The sequence below is a fragment of the Manis javanica genome, chromosome 5, assembly GCF_040802235.1.
Source record: "Manis javanica isolate MJ-LG chromosome 5, MJ_LKY, whole genome shotgun sequence".
NCBI lineage: Eukaryota > Metazoa > Chordata > Mammalia > Pholidota > Manidae > Manis > Manis javanica.
In genome coordinates, this window is record NC_133160.1 from 29,890,943 (window position 1) to 29,912,518 (window position 21,576).

General features: G+C 36.1%; 1 protein-coding gene across 5 annotated transcripts in view; it reads right to left on the bottom strand.

Annotated features, from left to right (window-relative positions):
• The window catches only part of RNF24 (ring finger protein 24), a 95,703-nt gene that overhangs the window by 60,835 nt on the left and 13,292 nt on the right, over nt 1–21,576 (bottom strand). Inside the window, exon 1 of one of the 5 annotated variants that reach the window (XM_073236888.1) lies at nt 13,077–13,513. The exons of the other annotated variants lie outside the window; for them this stretch is intronic. The gene's annotated coding sequence lies outside the window, so the exon portion shown is untranslated. Of the gene's footprint in view, nt 1–13,076; nt 13,514–21,576 lie in introns of those variants that run through there. 5 annotated transcript variants of the gene reach the window in all.

Consider the following 21,576-nt stretch of genomic DNA (forward strand, 5'->3'; position numbering starts at 1 on the left):
GACCTGTTCTCAGAAAGCTCTAAGACACTCATGAGAGAAATTAAAGAACACACAAAAATAAATGGAAATCTATCCCATGGTTATGATAGGAAGAATTAATATTGCCAAAATGGCCATCCTGCCCAGAGCAATTTACAGATTCAATGCAATCTTTATCAAAATACCAATGGCATTTTTCACAGAACTAGAGCAAATAATCCTAAAATTCATATGGAACCACAAAAGACCTTGAATAGCCAAAGCAATCTTGAGAAAGAAGTATAGAGCTGGGGATATTATGCTCCCTGACCACAAGCTACACTACAAAGCAATAGCAATAAAAAAAAGTATGGTACTGGCACAAGAAGAGACCCATTGATCAATGGAACAGAATAGAAAGCCCAGAAATCAACCCACACATACATATATGGTCAATTAATATGATGGAGTCATGAATATACAGTGGGAAAAAGTCTCTTCAATAAATGGTGTTAGGAAAACTGGACAGCTACATGCAAAAAAATGAAACTGGATTACTAACTCCATACATAAAGTAAACTTCAAATGGATCAAAGACCTGAATGTAAGTCATGATCCATAAAACTTACAGAAGAAAACATAGGCAAAAATCTCTTGAATATAAACATGAACGACCTTTTTCCTGAACACATCTCCTTGGGCAAGGGAAACGAAAGCAAAAATGAACAAATGGAACTACATCAAACTAAAAACCTTCTGTACAGCAAAGGACACCATCAGCAGAACAAAAAGGCATCCCTAACAGTGTGGGAGAATGTATTTATAAATGACATATCTGATAAGGGGTTAACATCCAAAATATATAAAGGGCTCACATGCCTCAATACCCAAAAAACAAATAACCCGATTAAAAAATGGAGGATCTGAACAGACACTTCCCCAAAAAAGAAATTCAGATGGCCAACAGGCACATGCAAAGATGCTTCACATTGCTAATTATAAGGGAAATGCAAATTAAAATCACAATGAGATATCACCTTACACCAGTTAGGATGGCCAACATCTAAAAGACAAGGAACAACAAATGCTGGCGAGGATATAGAGAAAGGGGAACCCTTCTACACTGTTGGTGGGAATGTAAATTAGTTCAACCATTGTGGAAAGCAACATGGAGGTTCCTCAAAAGACTAAAAATAGAAATACCATTTGACCCAGGAATTCCACTCTTAGAATTTTACCCGAAAAAAAAAAACACAAACAAAGATTCTTGATTTAAAAAGACATATGCACCCCTATGTTTATCACAGCACTACTTATAATAGCCAAGATATGGAAGCAACCTAAGTGTCCATCAGTAGATGAATGGATAGAGAAGATGTGGTACATATACACAATGGAATATTATTCAGCCAGAAGAAGAAAACAAATCCTACCACTTGCAACAACATGTATGGAGCTAGAGCATATTATGTTCAGTGAAATAAGCCAGATGGAGAAAAACAAGTAACAAATGATTTCACTCATTTGTGGAATACAGCAACAAAGCAAAACTAAAGAAACAGAAAAGCAGCAGACTCACAGACTCCAAGAAAGGACTAGCGGTTACCAAAGGGAAGGGGTAGGGGAGGGTGGGTAGGGAAGGAGGCAGAAGGGGATTAAGGGGCATTATGATTAGCACATATAATGTAGATGGGTCATGGGGAAGGCAGTATAGTATGGAGAAGACAAGTAGTGACTCTATAGCATCTTACTATGCTGATGGACAGTGACTGCAAAGAGGTTTGCGGGGGACTTGATAACATGGGTGAATATTGTAACCACAATGCTGCTCATGTGAAACCTTCATAAGATTGTATGCAAGTAATACCTTAATAAAAAATATATATAAATGAGAAAAAAAGGATTAACACCAATTATTGACAATCTCTTGAAGAAAATAGGGAGGAAACACTTCCCAATTCTTTGAAGCTAATATTACCTTGACAGTCAAACCAGGTAAGGATAGCATCACATAAATATGAACAGAAGAAATTCTTAACAAAATATTAGCAAGTAAAATTCATCAATATATAAAGGAGTTTTACACCATGATGAAGTGGGATTTATTCTAGGGATGCAAAGATGGTTTACTATTAAAGCAATTAATGTAATCTACCATATTAGATGGCTAATGAATTTTTAAAAATCACATGATCACATGTCAAAGACCTGAATGTAAGTCATGAAACCATAAAACTCTTAGATAAAAACATAGGCAAAAATCTCATGGACATAAACATGAGTGACTTCTTCATGAACATATCTCCCCGGGCAAGGGAAACAAAGGCAAAAATGAACAAGTGGGACTATATAAAGCTAAAAAGCTTCTGTACAGCAAAGGACACCATCAATAGAACAAAAAGGTATCCTACAGTATGGGAGAATATATTTGAAAATGACACATCCGATAAAGGCTTGACGTCCAGAATATATAAAGAGCTCACACGTCTCAACAAACAAAAAGCAAATAATCCAATCTTTTTAAATCAAGAGGAGCTGAATAGACAGTTCTCTAAAGAAGAAATCCAGATGGCCAACAGGCACATGAAAAGATGCTCCACATCGCTAATCATCAGAGAAATGCAAATTAAAACCACATGAGTTATCACCTCACACCAGTAAGGATGGCTACCATCCAAAAGACAAACAACAACAAATGTTGGCGAGGTTGTGGAGAAAGGGGAACCCTCCTACACAGCTGGTGGGAATGTAAATTAGTTTAACCATTGTAGAAAGTAGTATGGAGGTTCCTCAGAATGCTCAAAATAGAAATACCATTTGACCCAGGAATTCCACTTCTAGGAATTTACCCTAAGAATGCAGCACTCCAGTTTGAAAAAGACAGATGCACCCTTATGTTTATTGCTGCACTATTTACAATAGCCAAGATATGGAAGCAACCTAAATGTCCATCAGTAGATGAATGGATAAAGAAGAGGTGGTACATATACACAATGGAATATTACTCAGCCATAAGAAAAAAACAGATCCCACCATTCCCAACAACATGGATGGAGCTAGAGGGGATTATGCTCACTGAAATAAGCCAGGCAGAGAAAGACAAGTACCAAATGATTTCACTCATATGTGGAGTATAAGGACAAAGGAAAACTGAAGGAACAAAACAGCAGCAGAATCATAGAACCCAAGAATGGACTAATAGTTACCAAAGGGAAAGGGACTGGGGACGATGAGTGGGAAGGGAGGGATAAGGGCGGGGAAAAAGAAAGGGCATTATGATTAGCATGTATAGTGCGTGGGGGGCATGGGGAGGGCTGTGCAACACAGAGAAGAGAAGTAGTGATTTTACAGCATCTTACTACGCAGATGGGCAGTGACTGTGAAGGGGTATGTGGGGGGGACTTGTTGAAGGGGGAACCTAGTAAATATAATATTCTTTCTGTAATTATAGATTAATGATACCAAAAACAAAATCACATGATCATATAAATTGATGGAAATAAATCACTTGACAGAATTCAACACCGATTCATTATAAAAAACTTCTAATAGAGGATTAGATGGGGAACCTCCTCAACTTGATAAAAAACCATATACAAAAAGCAAACAAAAAATCAAAACAACAATAAATATGTGTGTTAAAATGTAGCAGGACATAAACAGGATGTATAACTTTCATCACTAGGCAGGAGGAAAATAAACCTGGATCATTTCAGTAAAACTAGAAAGGAAAAAAGGGCAGGCAGTCATAAGAAAGAAAATGAAAGGAATATGAAATAAAATGGTAGGAACATGATTTAAAGTTAACTATGAGAAAAATGAATTGTTTAAATCCCCCCTTTAAAAGGAACTCTAAGACTATATAAAAACAATAATCAGCTAGAAGCTATTTATATAAGGAAACATTTTAAATGATTCTAAGGAATTTTTAAATGAGGCAGTGATGAGAAAATGAGCAGAAAGATAGCAGGCAAATATCAGAGAGAAATTAGGAATGCCAATTTCAAAGTAAAAAGGAAGGCAACAAATATTACATGGAACAATAATGTTTTACAGTGATTTTAAAAACCAGAGCTATATATAACCAAGTAAGATATAACAGACACAAACCTTTACTTAATACAGTATCAAAATAGACACGCAAAGGTTATTAAACATACTAAGAATTTGGTAAAAATATATTCATGGTGGGAGCTTAACATACTTCTCTTAGAATTTAACAGATCATTAGTTAAGAGGTAGGGGAAGGAGGGAGGATATTAACAATACCATTAACAAATAATAAATATATATTTACAACTTTGAATCTTACAGAGAAAATTCTTTTCAAATGCATCTGGAACATCTATATTTAGATAAATTGTTTACTGTATCACAAAGAATATTCAAAACAGCAGGAAAAGACCACATTCTATGACCACATTGCAGTAAAATAAACTCAACTGTAAATATATACACAAAAAAACCCCTAACTACCTGAATATCAAAAAATCATCTTTGAAATGACTTGGGTTCAAGAGGTAATCAAAACAAATTATAGGCCATTTAGAAATTAATCACATTAGGGGAAAAGCCTTATACTGAGAGAAAAATTCATAATCTTCAATGCTTGTATTATGAAAAAATTGATAAAGGGAAACTTCACTCACATGGCAGCAGAGGCCTGCAGGGTGGGGCTCTCACAGCTACCACTCACAGACAATTGCAGACCCCACAGGAAGGAAGAGACAAACATCTTACAACCCGTACCATTCTGGCTACTTTATCACCCAGCAGAAGGAGGGAAGAGTTTCTGCCTGCCTCAGCAACAGCCCCGCAACAGCCCAGCCAATGAGAGATTCTAAGAACTCAGCCAATGAGCAGCTACACCTGGAACTCCCAGTTTCCTCCAATAGACTTTTTTACTTAGAACAGTTGCCCCAACTCTCCCCTTCTTCTATGAAAGAGCCTCCCCTCCCCTCTTTTGTCTTTTGGACATGCTTGTGGTTTTGCCATTCCTTGCTTGTTCCAAACTACAATTCTCTGCTGTTCCCTAATAAGCCCATTTTGCTGGTAAAATAACTTGATAGTCTTACTTTTTAAGGTTAACAGTTATCAATCTAAAAAGAATTATGAAAATAAATGAACAAAAGAATTCACTTTAGAAGCTAGAAAAAGAACAAATCAAACAAAATAAACCATAAGAAGGAATTAATAAAAGTCAAACAGAAAGAGATGCAGCCAAGCAAACAAATCCAGAGGGGAATTGAAAAAAACAGAACAAAACAGCCAACCAACCAACAAAATATTAAGAATGAGAAAGAGATAAAAACTACTGATACGCCAAGATTATTAAAAAAATCTGTAAGAGAATTCATTTAAACACAGATTAAATGTATGATTTTATGGGAATATAAATAGCCAAAATTAGCTCAAGAAGAAATCCTGAAAATATAAAACTCTGCCTTCACAAAAAAGCCCTAGAGGTGGAACTCCATCTAAACTTGTACAGATAATTCCTCTGCTATACAAATGTAACAAGAGTATGGGGGGGGGAAAGGCAGAAAATATTCAACTCATTTAAAGAGGTAAGCATAATCCTGAAACTAAAAACCAAAACTATAAAGTAGAGTTCACAAACTTAAAGCCTGTGTGCCAAATCTGGCCTTGTGACTATGCTTGTTTGGTCTATAGAAAGTTTTAAATATTGAGATAACAGTTTAAATTTGGGAGATTTAACAAAATTTGCAATATCCAGCTTTCCATGGAGAAAGATCAGAATTTCTGATGACTCTGGACTTCATTTTTGTATGGTGATGTTTGGAACTGAGTGGCCTTGGGGCCTCAAAGCTGCCCTGTTATACAATTGGGAGGAGAGGAGGCGACATCCTTACTGACTCAGGTGAATGTGCCCCTAGGTCAGCAAGCTCTCATATGCCACATTTCTGTCATCCCCATTACTCCCTAACTCTGAACCAAATGTCGATGGTCACTTATTGTGCTTATGTTGTTATTTTTCTCAAGGAAGATAAATATTCCTACCTCTATCAAAAGCAAAACAAAACAAAACAAAAAAGAAATTGAGGATTGCCATGATTTTGTTTCCACCCAGTGGAATTTGTTTCTTTACTTATATAGCACCTAAAATAATTATTAAAAATATTTATTACTAAACATAACTTTTATTTTGGACTAGTTGATCTCTAGCTCATCTTTCTGATGCTAAAATGGCAAACTGACAAGTTGTCTCTCAAGATCCTGCCCAAATGAGACAGTGCGCACTGTCTGTGCCTTAGAAATGTAATGTTTGATTCAGTGTACTTGAATGATTCAACCTTCTGCCCTGACCCTGTAGCCCTGTTGGCACTGAGTTTGTGCTCCTCCTTTATGGTTTCTATCTTTGATTTCCCCATACCAGATTATAGAAATATTCTTTTATAATTCTCTTTAAATACTTACATGGTTTTGCATCTTAAATGTTTAATCCACCTTGAATCTATGGCATATAGAAAAAAGACCTAAGGTTTCTTTCCAAATGGCGAGTCATTTGTTCCAATAGCACTTATAAAATTTTCTTCACTGTCTTAAAATTCTACTTTTTTCACAGTCACTTTTTACACATGCCTGGGTCTGTTTCTGGATTTTGTAGTCTGTTTCCTTTTTTTCTGTATATGATATCCCACTCAGTGTTTTGTTTTAATATAACTTCAGCATTCCAAAAATTCATAGATGATAGGGCAATATCTCCATCATTACTTTTCCTTTTTAATATTTTCCAGGAGATTCTTACACAATCTTCTTTTAGATAAACAAGTTAAAATATATCCTGCTGGGAAGCTGACTGAAATGTATTACATTTATAGCTTACTTTAGGGAGAGTGGGCTTTATACCTAGGCACATGGTATGTCTTTTCATTTATTCTAGTCTCATTTTATGCCTCTCAGTAGATTTGGATAGCTTTATTCAGTCAGGTGTCACACTTTTCTTCAGTTTGTTCCCAGTTATCATATATATTTTTCTTGCTATTATGAATGAGAATTTTTCTCCATTATATTTTCTAATCTGGTTATTCCTGGCATAGAGAAAAACTATTGCTTTTTGTGTATTTATTTTGGAACCTAACATGGACAATTTTTTTAAGGCAGGTGCAACTAACAGCCTGAATAAAAATAAACTTTATAAAACACCCACAGAACATTCAGCTCTGGGGGTGAGCACTCCAAGAAAAACTGGATAGTTTCCTATCTTGATATATATCACAAAATATATATCAAGGCAACTGAATATAGTGACTTTCTATGTGGACTTTTTACTTATATAGCACCTAAAATAATTGTTAAAAATATTTATTACTAAACATAACTTTTATTTTGGACTAGCTGATCTCTAGCTCATCTTTCTGATGCTAAAATGGCAAACCGACAAGTTGTCTCTCAAGATCCTGCCCAAATGAGACAGTGCGCACTGTCTGTGCCTTAGAAATGTAATGTTTGATTCCTAGCATAACTGAAGGTGGTTTCAAGAATAAATTTTAAGTACTAGAAAACCAGGATACATCCCTGTTTTATTCAGCTGGAATATAGGAACCAAGTGCAGAAGAGGTCATTCTCTCAAACTGTGACTGAGGTTTAGCTGATGAGCCACAGTGTGGCCTCACTGGACTGGCTAACACCTGGCCCTACTGTAATAACTTGAGCCTGAGAGAATCAGATGGCAGGTTTCTATGTCTGCATCAGTTGGGTAGATGTGGAGCATCTGCAGCTCAGCCCATAGCTGATTGCTCTCTACTACGTCAGAGGCCAATACAGTGCAAACATATTGATTATTAGTTGGATTTGGTACATTTCACTACTAAAGAATATAGGAATTTGCTTGAATATACATAAACCATTCCTGGAAGGGTTTTTAAGAAATTGATAATGATTTGCTCGTGGTGAGGGGACTAGGAACCTAGGGAGAACAGAGTCTTTTCATTATATATAGAAATCCTCAGTGATGTATTTGACCAATATTTGTCTACATCTGCACATAAGAGCTGGTAAAGAAAATGATATTAAAGGACTTAAAGGGAGGTGTTAGAAGTCTATCTGTATAAAAGCCTAGACTATATATGTATAGAATTAAGAATACATGTCCTGCTATGTCCAGAGTATACTGGTGTGTATAGAATTAAGAATACATGTCCTGCTATGTCCAGAGTATACTGGTGAATGTTAAACACTTCAGTCACGAGAAAGCATACCAATACCAGGGAAGAATACTTCAAGTTTAGCAGAGAAACACTTCTTAAAACCACTTACATAATTCACCAGCGTTAAACACTGACTTTAACTGTTTTCCCCATGTGACACACCTAAAGGAAAGATAACAAGAATTTTACTCAGGCCTACTCAGCGTTCAAGTTGACCTGAAAATTCTGTTTTTCATGACAAATGTATAAACTGACAGTCTTGCAGTCTTTGGTTAGCAAGATTTTCTCAGGCCCTGGTTATCCCTGAGTAAAGGTAAGGTTGCATTTCTGTATGTGCAGAGGCCCAGGCCCCAGAATGCAGCAACTTGGGTAGAGATCCTGCACGGAGATGTTTTGTGCCTGAGTCCCTAGGCTGTGGCTCCTGGATGATATCATCCCTTCCAAATGTTCCAGTCTCTACCACTTATATTTCAGAAGTTCCCTCTCAATTCCCAGTCTTTTATAATCTTTTCTGCTGTTTGGAGATTGGAAATTCTTCTAAAATACCAGCGTTCAAAAATCTTTTATCCTCGAAAAGGCAGACAGCTAGTCCAAGATAATTGGCTGGTATTCTGTAAAAATTGCTGTAAATGTATCTTCTTTCTATTGTTTGAGTTGCAAAGTCTGAGATCATTTTTATCTTTTATTCTCCAGAGCATAGTTCTTCCTTCTTTCTAGTTTTAAGAAACTGAGAGCAGGTATTGTGGGGATACTGTCTTTTAAGTGCCAAATCTGGAAAATAAGTACTCCACAAAGTCTCTATCTATCGGCAAAGGTCAATTTTCTCTTAAATAACTTCTTCAGTTTTTCCTTTACTGAGCTTCCTCCTCTTTGCAACCCATCCTTCACTCCTGTCATTTAGAGGAGAGTTGCAAATGCAAAACACTAGGTCTATAGGATTTGTTATAACCTATATGTCTCTTTCATAGGTTTTTAAATCTGCATCTTTCCAATTAGCATCAATTATATTGACCACCCCATTATTTTGCTGCCATTTTTTCCCTTAAGGGACATTGTAAATTTCTTTATATTCTTTACCATAGTTTCTCAGGGTTTTTGTTTGTTTGTTTGTTTTAATTCTAACCAGTTCCTTTTGATAGTCTCTGTGTCTTTTATCCTTTTCAGCCCTATTTTTTTTTTTGAGAGGGCATCTCTCATATTTATTGATCAAATGGTTGTTCACAACAATAAAATTCTGTATAGGGGAGTCAGTGCTCAATGCACAATCATTAATCCATCTCAAGCCTAATTCTCATCAGTCTCCAATCTTCTGAAGCATAACGAACAAGTTCTTACATGGTGAACAAATTCTTAAATAGTGAGTAAGTTCTTACATGGTGAACAGTACAAGGGCATTCATCACAGAAACTTTCAGTTTTGATCACGCATTATGAACTATAAACAATCAGGTCAAATATGAATATTCGTTTGATTTTTACACTTAATTTATATGTGGATCCCACATTTCTCCCTTTATTATTATTATTATTTTTATTTTTAATAAAATGCTGAAGTGGTAGGTAGATGGAAGATAAAGGTAGAAAACATAGTTTAGTGCTGTAAGAGGGCAAATGTAGATGATCAGGTGTTAATCCAAACTAGACAAGGGCATTAAAACATCCACGGATGCAGAAGATTTCTCACAAAACACGGGGGGGAGGTTCTAAGCTTCACCACTGTTGATCCCCAATTTCTCACCTGATGGACCCCCTGCGACTGTGCCTGTCTTAGGTTGTTCCTCCCTTGAGGAATCTTACCCGTCTCTGGCTAAACAGTCATCTCCCGGGGCCATACAGGGAAATGTAAAGTAGGCAAGTGAGAGAGAAGCAATATTGTTTGAAAAGGTTAGCTTTTTACTTTTTTGCAGATTTATGCCCTGTGGCTTCTATGCCCAGCATTTGTCTAGAGGTATCTTTACCACTTGGAGGAATTATGATACTTGGTAAATTCGGTTTGAGGCACGAATTCTATTTAAGGGTTGTAATTAGGAAGGAAGAAGAAAAGCTATAGAGGTAGCAGATGGAAGAAAACATGGGAGGATTGATTATTTCTTTGACATATCTTCTTGTAGAGTACCTTAAGTATGTATAGGTTTTAAACTACTAACTAAATTGTGCACACACATTAACATAATAGGAATACAGTTACATAACCAAAGTAGATCTATAATTACCAGCCATCTCCAGTGAAGCCAAGAAAACCAGTTAGGCACCCTAGGCATTTGTGAAAATTTGTCTATGATATGATGGATATTGTCCAACTGAACTTGAACAGTCTGAGAGAAATCAGACAAATTAAAACAACCCATTCCTGGGAATGTTCACATCCCATATGTTCTTTTAACTGTAGATAGTCTGTAGTCGTAAGATTTTGGAGCGCTACAACTTGCACTTCTCCTAATTCTTGGTTGAGTTCCAACAGTATAGATCCAGTCAAATTTGTTGTTTTACTGTATGCACAGGCCAGCTTAGATATCTCCTTCTTTATTCCAATGGCAAGTCCAGGAAATGGTGGGATGGATGCAGCTACAACTGCAGCATCGCCTGGATCTTTGTGGAGGTTTTTTGATGATCATCTTCTGGCATGAGTCTTCCAGAGAGTGCTGATGTTGGAAGTTCTTCTGCATATCGTATCTTAGTTCATTTTCTGGGTAGCCAAATTAGGCTTTGATCTTCTGTATAAACACAAACAGACCCTTTGCCCACACTTTGATATGCCCTTTATACCATTGTGTAGAACTCATTGGAGGTTACCACACAGGAACTGCTTTTTGTTTTTTTAAGAGAAAGGAATATTATCAGAAAAGTGTACATCCATAGCCGATCACCTGACACCCTTTAAGTGATCAAAATTAAGGATATTTAAAGCATGCGTTAATCGTTGATTTACCATTAGCTTTATCCTATCAAGGAGTAATCCCCCTTTTCTTTCTTTCTTTCTTTTTTTTTTAATCTTTAATCTACACTTACATGAAGAATATTATGTTTACTAGGCTCTCTCCTATACCAGGTCCCCCCTATAAACCACTTGACAGTCACTGTCCATCAGCATAGCAAAATGTTGTAGAATCACTACTTGTCTTCTCTGTGTTGTACAGCCCTCCCCTTTCTCCCTCACCCCATGCATGCTAATCTTAATACCCCCTTTCTTCTTCCCCCCCCTTATCCCTCCCTACCCACCCATCCTCCCCAGTCCCTTTCCCTTTGGTACCTGTTAGTCCATTTTTGGGTTCTGTAATTCCACTGCTGTTTTGTTCCTTCAGTTTTTCCTTTGTTCTTATACTCCACAGATGAGTGAAATCATTTGGTATTTCTCTTTCTCCACTTGGCTTATTTCACTGAGCATAATACCCTCCAGCTCCATCCATGTTGCTGCAAATGGTAGGATTTTCCCTCTTCTTATGGCTGAGTAGTATTCCATTGTGTATATGTACCACATCTTCTTTATCTATTCATCTACCGATGGACATTTAGGTTGCTTCCAATTCTTGGCTATTATAAATAGTGCTGCAATAAACATAGGGGTGCATCTGTCTTTCTCAAACTTGATTGCTGCATTCTTAGGGTAAATTCCTAGGAGTGGAATTCCTGGGTCAAATGGTAGTTCTGTTTTGAGCATTTTGATGAACCTCCATACTGCTTTCCACAATGGTTGAACTAATTTACATTCCCACCAGCAGTGTAGGAGGGTTCCCCTTTCTCTACAGCCTCGCCAACATTTGTTGTTGTTTGTCTTTTGGATGGCAGGCATCCTTACTGGTGTGAGGTGATATCTCATTTTAGTTTTAATTTGCATTTCTCTGATAATTAGTGATGTGGAGCATCTTTTCATGTGTCTGTTGGCCATCTGTATTTCTTTTTTGGAGAACTGTCTGTTCAGTTCCTCAGCCCATTTTTAAATTGGATTATTTGTTTTTTGTTTGTTGAGGCGTGTGAGCTCTTTATATATTTTGGACGTCAAGCCTTTATCAGATCTGTCATTTAAAAATATATTCTCCCATACTGTAGGGTTCCTTTTTGTTCTATTGATGGTATCTTTTGCTGTACAGAAGCTTTTCAGCTTAATATAGTCCCACTTGTTCATTTTTTCAGCCCTATTTTTGACAATTCCACTCCTACAGTTTACATCTTCTTTGTTTCATCTATTACCATTGATTTCTCTGGGTTTGTGCATGCTTTCTCTTCGTTGATGTTGCCAAACTTCTAAAATCAAGTCAAAGGTGCTATCATTGTTTACCATAACTGAAGTCTGTCTTCTTAAACATTTTATTTCAGATATTTGTTATTTTGGTAGGTCTATTTTTAATCTGTTATCTTCCTAGTAATTATTCTGTGCCAGCTTCATAAAGACTTTTTCTCCATTTTGTCTAAAATGATAAAATCTCTATTTTTAATTTAAGTCATTCCATTAAATCTTTTTGAGACTTCACCTTAATGATGGTGAGGCATTCAAATTTGGTATCTCAGAGTCCCCTCTGATCTCTCCTCTAGGTACAACTGTACATGCACTATAATTTGACAAATAATCTGCTTATTAGCATTTAATGACTACCTTCTGTTTAATTCAGTTTTGTGACAACTAAGAATGGAATTCTAAAGAGTATGGGTTGTAGGAAAAAGAGCACAGAGTAATGCTGAGATAGGATGAAATGAAAGGTTGCAGGGAAGGAAAATACTCTCAAGTTAACTTCACATCAAAAATTACACAAAGGCAGGGAAAAGAAATCAACAACAAGCAGTTCTCATCCTCAACATGAAATAAACCCTAGTGTAATACAATACCTGCTTAATTTTAGAAAAGAGCTGGTATTTTCTCCAACAAAAAAAAACATGTTTTTTCTCACAAAAAAGAAATCAAAGCACAATAGGAGAGCAATACATTTATCCCTCAAAACCATACTCTAATTACCTGCAGATGTTTAATTTTCAACACCTCTCAAGTTTGATGAATGGGCCAGAGAGTCTTTTTTTTTAGACCAAGATCTTATTCTACATTAATGGCTCATCATCTCCTGGTTCTTGTACAGGTGGGCATAATAGATGCCTGCAGAGCATAAAACAAACACAATTCTTAAAAATTTGTTAAGTACTTCCAGTTGCTAGAGTGAACAGTACTTATTGTTCGTGTATGTTAATCTACTTATTTACTGGGATTATTGTAAAGATGTATCATGAAAAGAAAAATTTTCAGTATGAATTTTTTGAAAGTTTTTGATTGGGTAATAGATATGTTATTTGAGTAATGTTGTATCTTTTCTGCTCCTTGAAGAAAGCAACCTGAACCTGATTGTAAAGAAGGAATTAAAATTATCATTATATGCAGATAATAATAAAATAAAAAAGAATCCCACTAAGAGAACAAAAGAGTATTTACTAATAAGTATACATAATCTATAATAAGAAAATACGAACAATACAAAAGAAGATGTGAATAACTTTAAAGTATCTGCTTGTTGGTTGTGGAAACTCAGTATTATAAAGATGTCAAATTTCCTTAAATCTATAAATTTAATGCAGATATGGTAAGAATATAATGACAGTTTGGTTTTTTCTGGAGTAATGACTGTTTTTTTCTGGAGGGAGGAAGGTGGTTAGAGAAGGTAAATTCTAGTTTAATGAGAAAAATGAAAATGAGTGAATAGCCAGAAATATTCCAAAAAAGAAAAACCTGTGTTATTACCACATGAATTGACAGAGTAACAGGACAGAATAGAGATATGGTAGTTAGCCATAGCTGCTGTTTGCAAAGTATTTTTAGCTTGCCATCTCCTAGGCATTTCTATGATGGTAATTCCTCGCTCCCTTATAATAGGTTAGGCATGTGATGAATACCTGTTAGTGAGTTGTAAAGGGAATTCCAGGCTGAACGTTCTGGTGTGAGACTCTCCAGAGCTCTCTTTCCCTTAGGACAACTGGCAATGTTCAAGATGGTGAGAACTCTGGCAGACTAAGCTTTTGAGTGAAGAGACATGGAGCATAGCCCCCAGAGCCCCTTGAGGGACATGTACCAGAAGGAAATAAATTTACTGTCATAAGCCACTGAGATTTTGAGGTTGTTTGTTAACTACAGCATAATCTAGCCTATCCTGGCAGATACAAGAAAGTCGAAGAGCAGACCAAATTCATATAGGAGTCGAATATGTCATAAAGTTAGTATTACCCATTAGAGAAAGAAAACACTTTCACACATTATTAGTGAAATTGTTAATTAGTAAAACTGTCAGCCTCCAAGTGCGCAATTTAGCAAAATTATACATGGACTCACCCACTGACCCAGAAATTCCAATTTAGGAATTTGTCTTTCAAATGTGCTTGCACATGTACTCAAAAACATATGTGTATGAGGCTCTTCTTTGCAGCCTTGTTTGTAATAGCAAAAGGTTGAAAGCAACCTACATATGTAACTGGTTAAATTACAGTTTATCACCATAATCTAATTTCACAGTTGTTAAAAAAAAATTGTAGATTGTGCTAATTCAGTACACTTTCCATAATAATATTACCAAGTAAACAAAACAAAAGGTACAGAACAGTATACATGGCATGTTACCATTAATGTAAAAAGAACTGAGAGAAGCTAGCTTTCATATATGCCTTAAAAAAAGTCTCTGGAAGAATACATAAAAAACAGGTACCCTCTGACAGGGCTGGGAGAAGGCTGACTCATTTTTTTTTTTTTAAGGCATCACTGATATACAATCAACATTGTGGTTATTACATTCACCCATATTATCAAGTCTCCCCTCCCCCCGCACGCCCCACTGCAGTCACTGTCCATCAGCATAGTAAGATGCTATCGAAACACTACTTGTCTTCTCTATGCTATACTGCAGAAGGCTGACTTCTCACTAAATAGTTGCTTATAATACCATTTTTATTTTATATTATGCGCACATATTACTTATTAAAGAGAATAAATTAAAATTTTAATCATAAATGGAAATAGAAAAAAGGTCCTCTGGTTGTTTGTAAAGATTTGTAAGTATTTTTCAAATCTGATTCTTATTTAAAACACTTGGTTGAAAACCTTGGCTTTTTCTGGATAGATTTGGTGAGGAAAATTTTCCACAAGGATTATCAGATATTTCATAAACACCCTGTAGCTATATGACTTAAATCAACTTTCGCTTACATAAAGTAATTATCTAATGATGATTTTAATCCCTTTTTTACAATTACATATAAATTGTTTCTCCTCTGAGCTAACATCTCCGGAACAATTTAAAAAATAATGTAAATAATGGACATTCTTGTCTTGTTAATGATCTAATGAAACTACTGTTTTATCAGTAAATAGGATACGTACAGCTTAAAATACACACACACCATATTGACGGAGTTTCCACCTATTCCTAATAAGCTACTTTTTACTGCATTGGAAAATGTGTTCCTTAAGGATAACCAACTCAGTAATAAATTAGCCTTTTTAATATTTCTCTTTATTCAAAGGTAAGCATTTGAGGACTACTGATGAGCAGCTCTTACTTCACCAGATCTTCTATTTCTCTGACCTTCTCTGGTTTTGGCTTTAGATTGGGATTTTTTGAAAAAGAACCTGACTGATGTATGTGAAGCTGCTTTAGTGAAGCAGCTAAATCAACAGACAGTAGACAAGTAGGAAGAATAATTAAGATCTGGCTGGAGCTACATAACAGCCCTTCAGCAGGCACTGAATCAGAGCATTTAACAATCTGAAATATGGACACAGAATCAACCTTACATCCATCACATGTAAAAATAAAAAAAAATAAAATTTCATCACAGTTAGTTGGCAGCACTACTTAAATGTCTTGACTGAGCTGCTTGTTTTCAATTTGTTATAGAACACTTTTGGAAACAAATGACAAGGTTATAAGTCTCATAGTTGGTAGACTGGGCATTATATCTTTCTAGGATCTCTCTTGAAAACAGCTCTACAGATTCCACTGGCTGCTTTCACTTCAAACTTCAGGAAAACTAAAAAATTTGGGGCTTTCATATTTGAAATTCTCTTCCTAGTGTCATGACTTCCAAAACAAAAGGGCTAGATATTGGCTTAAATAAGTGAAATTAATGTGCATGTAAAATCTATATATTAAATAGAATATAATGTTAAGCATATTCTTTGTTTCTTAGTCACATTGGCTTAAGTTCAAACTGATGTTAATGATAAAGGTTCAAAATATCATAAGCATAATTACAGACAGGTCATCTATGGATTGTAATTGTACCCAAGGCAGTAATACAATTAATCTAGGAAAAATCGCTTCAAGGATAGCCAGGACATACAATTCCCAAAGGCGGGGAATCTTTTTCTTTCAAGCAATTCTTTAGGACATTAACCAAAATGAACAGTTTGCATAGTATTTTGGAGTTTATGGCTAGCATTAAATCTCATCTAATCTTAATAATCACTATGAAGTGGGTATCATACTCTCCCATACTCAGAAGAAAGTGAGACTCAGAAAGGTCAAGCCAGCTGTCCAATATGAAACCATGGGTGCATGGTAGAAGAGGGACTGAAACCCACTGCCAAATCCAAATCCTTAACTCTTCCCATGAGATCCTATTGCCCCACGGACCTTACTAAGCTCATGCTTGGACTGTCAGTGTTTGAGTGGACCTATAAGTGAACCAATTTCTGTGACTGGTTCCTGTAGGTGGTGTATGCTACTGTATCCTGGGTCATCTGTACTGCCTTAGGGAGAGAGCCTCAAGAAAGGGCAATACCATAATTCCCAAACAATGTGGAACAGTGAGTATATTTAAACTTTTAACTTTGAAATAACTTTAGATTTACAGGAAAGTTGCACAAGTTCCCACAAACCCTTCATCTAGCTTCCCCTAATGTTAAAATATTACACAAGCATAGTACAATGACAGGAGATCACATTTGTATAATACTATTAACTAAACTGCAGACTTAATTCAAATTTCACCAGTTTTCCCACTATTATTATTTTTCTTTTCTAGGACCCAATCCAAGATCCCACATCACATTTAGTTATGTCTTTTTAGTCTTCTCTAATCTGTGACAAAGAACTGAATCTTTTAAATTAGAATTAATCAAGGTTTATTCTATTCTGAAAATGTCACATTTCTGGAAAACAGCACTGAATATTGAAAACCTGCCTCGGGAACTGCTGGGTCTAGGTGATAACCAAGAAAACACCCTGAAATAAAGAGCTAGAGTTGCCCTAAAGACAGAAAAGAGTCACTCTTTAAATAAAGGTAAGAGCTGGCTGTGATAATATGAATAAATCAGTTGTGTTTGAGATACCTATCCACAGACAATAAATTAACAATCAGTTATAACTCCCTGGAAAAGCAGCAGGTACTGGAAAGGAATCAATACAACTCTGTTTAATGGAGCAGTCATGAAAGATTAATTTGTTTTTAAATTAAAGTACTTAAGTTGGTTCAGTCTACAGATAGAGTAACTTAATAACTAAACTTAAGTATACAAAAGGTTATTAGAAGGCACTAAATGTCTTCTACATATGACCTCCCTTTTCTTAACTGTAGTATTAAAGTTACTGAGCTATAAGTGACTCTAATTATAACCCTGAACCCTTGGGAAAGTACAGTCTCTAGACCCTGTTAAAGTTAACTGAGATAAGTGGCAAGAGGGTCCCTCTATAAACCTTGTTAGGTTACCTCCTATTCTTGAGGGTTCTAGATTGAACACAGTAATTCCAGGATTTTGCTGGTGATATCTCAATTACCAGAAAAGGAAATAGTTTCTCAGAATTTCTACAGGAGCTTAGAATCCCTGAAGAGGAAAGATTAGAAGGCATAAACTGTGTATACTAAAATTGAAACAAGAAGTTCAGTAAACCACAAACACTTCAAGAGTGGTAAAACAAGACTGTGTGAACAAATGAAAAGTTGAAGATTCTGTTATTGTATAGCCTCAAATATGAGAGAAAACAATGCCTCTGTGGTTTAGAAATTTATCAGCAGGGAAATAGGTAAACCAGAAGTCTCCATGGCAGTAAGTGGGCTCCACAGAAGATGTCATAGGCAAGGCATTAACTGCAGACTCAAGCTTAGCCACTACCCCCCATCTAGGACTACAGGCAAGTTGAATTTCCTACTGAGACCTATTGAGTAAAATGATAGTTACTATAACTGTCTCCGGGGGGTGTGCCTGGCATATAGTGAGTGCTCATCATCTTATCAAGGTCTCTTTTGTTTTTTGGTGTGAAGTTAGCATTGTGGCTAGTGTCTGAATTTTCTTGCTTCAGGGTTAATTTGGGCCTGGACCACACCTCCCTGGACTACTCTGGTTCAGATCCAAATCTCTTGAGTCTGGGCCACAAGCAGATTCCTTTCTGAAGGTACTCAGACAAAGCAGGGAATTTTGAGAAAGAAGTATTTGTATAGCTACATTTCTTAAACAACAATTTCCCAGTGGCTGATCTGTGTAAATCAAAAGCCTATCAGTTTTTGGATATTAATTTTGTGGAAGGAGAATTCTATAGCCATAAAACAGTATCTAAAATGCTCATAAATAATTCAGCAGACCTTAAAAAAGAATCGGCAAAGTGTGCAGGCTGCCTGGTAGTTTGACACTGGTGATAATTACCTTAAATTTCTCCAGATATTATAATCCTATACAATCCTCAAAGTCTCTCCTTTGTCTATTGGGGTCACTTTGTTCTTTTATGGGAAGATACGGAAAGACTTCATTCTTAAGATGACGTCAGGCAGACAATGGCACATATGAAATTTGTTATTTCAATACTCTGCATGGTGAGTCTGGTTCTGCTGATTCTGTATCTTCAAAAACTCTGAAAAGGTCACACAACCATTCCAAAACAGTGAATAATTTTCCTCCAAATGGGTTTTTAAGAGTTGAGACTTGCAATATCATTACCCCTGGAAGCTCTTTCTTATATAAAAACACTTTATAAGGCCACTACTAATATTCATTGTACAATGCACTATTATTTTGATTTTATAGATGGATATATTAAGGACTACTCAAGTTTGTGATTTTTCTTTCCCCCTTCAAGATCAGGAAGGAGAGATGGGTGGTGGCTCAGGTGAAGGCTCAGGTAAAACTCAGATGACACCTTACAATGTGTATATTCCCAGTGGGAACATACATTTTTCAGTGGAAAATCTACACTAACTCCAAGAGGTTGGCTCATAAATTATAATACCAGCTCATGAAATCAAAGCAGGAAATACGTGTAGAAGTTCTTTCTTGAAATATTCCTTACGTTAACCCAATTACAGAAAACAGTGTAATATATTCTCAAGAGATGTTTCCATTCCCTTATGATCTCTTCTCTAAAAGGACATTTCCATTTAGAAAATCGGTATCAGCTACTAGAAATATAGACCCCTTCTTTAGTGGAAGAGATGTAATGGCAAATGTTTCTTGGTTTTTCTCTTTTGTTTATCATTAACCAGATTGTAGTACAGCCTCCCTATACCCCAATATCTTTTCTCCCTGTCTTCCACTGTAATTAGAATTTTTAGCTGGGCACATGGCTACACTTCCCAGCTTTCCTTGCAGCTATGTACAGCCACTCACATGGCAATGTCTGGGAATCATGCTTAACAGAGCACCGAAGGTGTGTTCTACCTTCTGCTCCATTCCTTTCTCTACCCTGCAACCTGTAATGTGGATGCCACCAACTTGCTCAAAAAGAATATGGTTTACACCCAAGAGGAGGGTAAAGTGCTAAGAAGGAAGAGGGGATAATTGGTAAAAGGTCCTTGATGCCTTGAAGCTCCATACCAGACATGTGCCAAGTTTTACATGAGTGAGAAATAAATTTTAATCTTGTTTTAAGCCACATGTTCTTTTAGATTTTCTGCCACTCACAGCTGAACCCATCTATTACACAGATATTCTAGGTTTGTACTATTTTTAATTATTTTGTATTAACAGACCATTTGGAATAGCAGACTATGGATCCTCTTTTTATTTCAGAAAAATTTGAATTTGGCTAAGAAATACCATTAGCTTTCTGACTAACTAATTATAATATAAGAAATCTAACATTACAATGCAATCTTCTTGATATGATATAGGAAGTAGTCTGGGACCATCAGTAATACATTACCAGTTATCTTCACAGGACCACAGAGTTAAAGACCATCAAAACTAACTGAGCATAGAGTCAACTGTTGCTCCATTGCTCCACTTTACAGAAGAACCTGAGGCACAGACAGGCTAGGTTTGCTAAAGTGAAAAGGCTGGCTTTTTTTTTTTTAAACTACATCCACAAATTTAGGGGGAATATGCTTTGAGGATTGTACTTCTTTGAATCTTGTGTCCAACAACTCATTTATACTAATAAATATAGTCATGGGTTATCCCTAAATAAAATACCTAACACTGAACTCATCAAGCTCAGATAAAAATAAAAAATGTGGCACATAACCACAGATATTAATGTGTAACATGTAGCATATAGCCATAGGCATTATATAATAATGTCTCACTTATGCAGAACACTCAGCAGGAGAATTAGTTACCAAAGAAAAACAGCAAATAAAATGACAGTGGTACAATAGTTTTAGTATAGTAGTCTCATAGTTACATATTATTATTATTTGTACTGAAAGATATAATCCTGACATTATTTATGTACACAAATGCAGCTAAAAGAATGCTGGGACATGAATCTTTCCCACATTATATATACACTGGAACACCATTCTTTGGTTTGCAGCTACAGTGACTGTTTATAGGGCTTTCTCTCTTTTTTTTTTTTTTGTGAGAAAAATTTTGTGCCTAACAACCAGTAATGAGACAACAGTAAATTTTCTTCACTTTCATCTCTCCTTCCTACAGGATAGGTCAGTGTGTCCCTCAGAATCATAACATAGCAAAAAGAGAACAGGGACAGACCCTGAAAATACCAGGCTAGGTGAAAGAAGGCAGGCACAAAGCATCACATACTGTATGGTTCCATTTAAATAAAAGCCCTGCCTAGGCAAATCCATGGACAGAAAGAGTAGATTAGTGATGACTTAGGGTGGGGGTGAGGGGCAGTGACTGGATTGAGAGTAATGGCTAAGGGAGTTTCTTTTTGGGAAAATGATAATGAACATCTTCTAAAACTGATTGCAATAAGTGATTGTGAATATACCAAAAGCCCTTGCATTATACACTCTGAATAAATTAATTATGTGGGATATAAATTATGTCTCAATAAAGCTGTTTTAAAGAAGGCCAGGGACTGACTTAAGATAACCATCAGAAATCATTTACACAGAATCTCTTGAAAAGTTTAAGTGTGTAGTCCAGCTAAGCAGTGACAGTTTTTTACATCATTAGACCACGACTGGAATGGAACCTCTAAGTAGCCACAGCTTGTCAACCCAGCCAAAATGGCAGCATAACTGGTCTCATATTTAGGAAAAGGAAAAGACCGAGATGACAGCAAAGATTTTCTTGAGTTCACTCT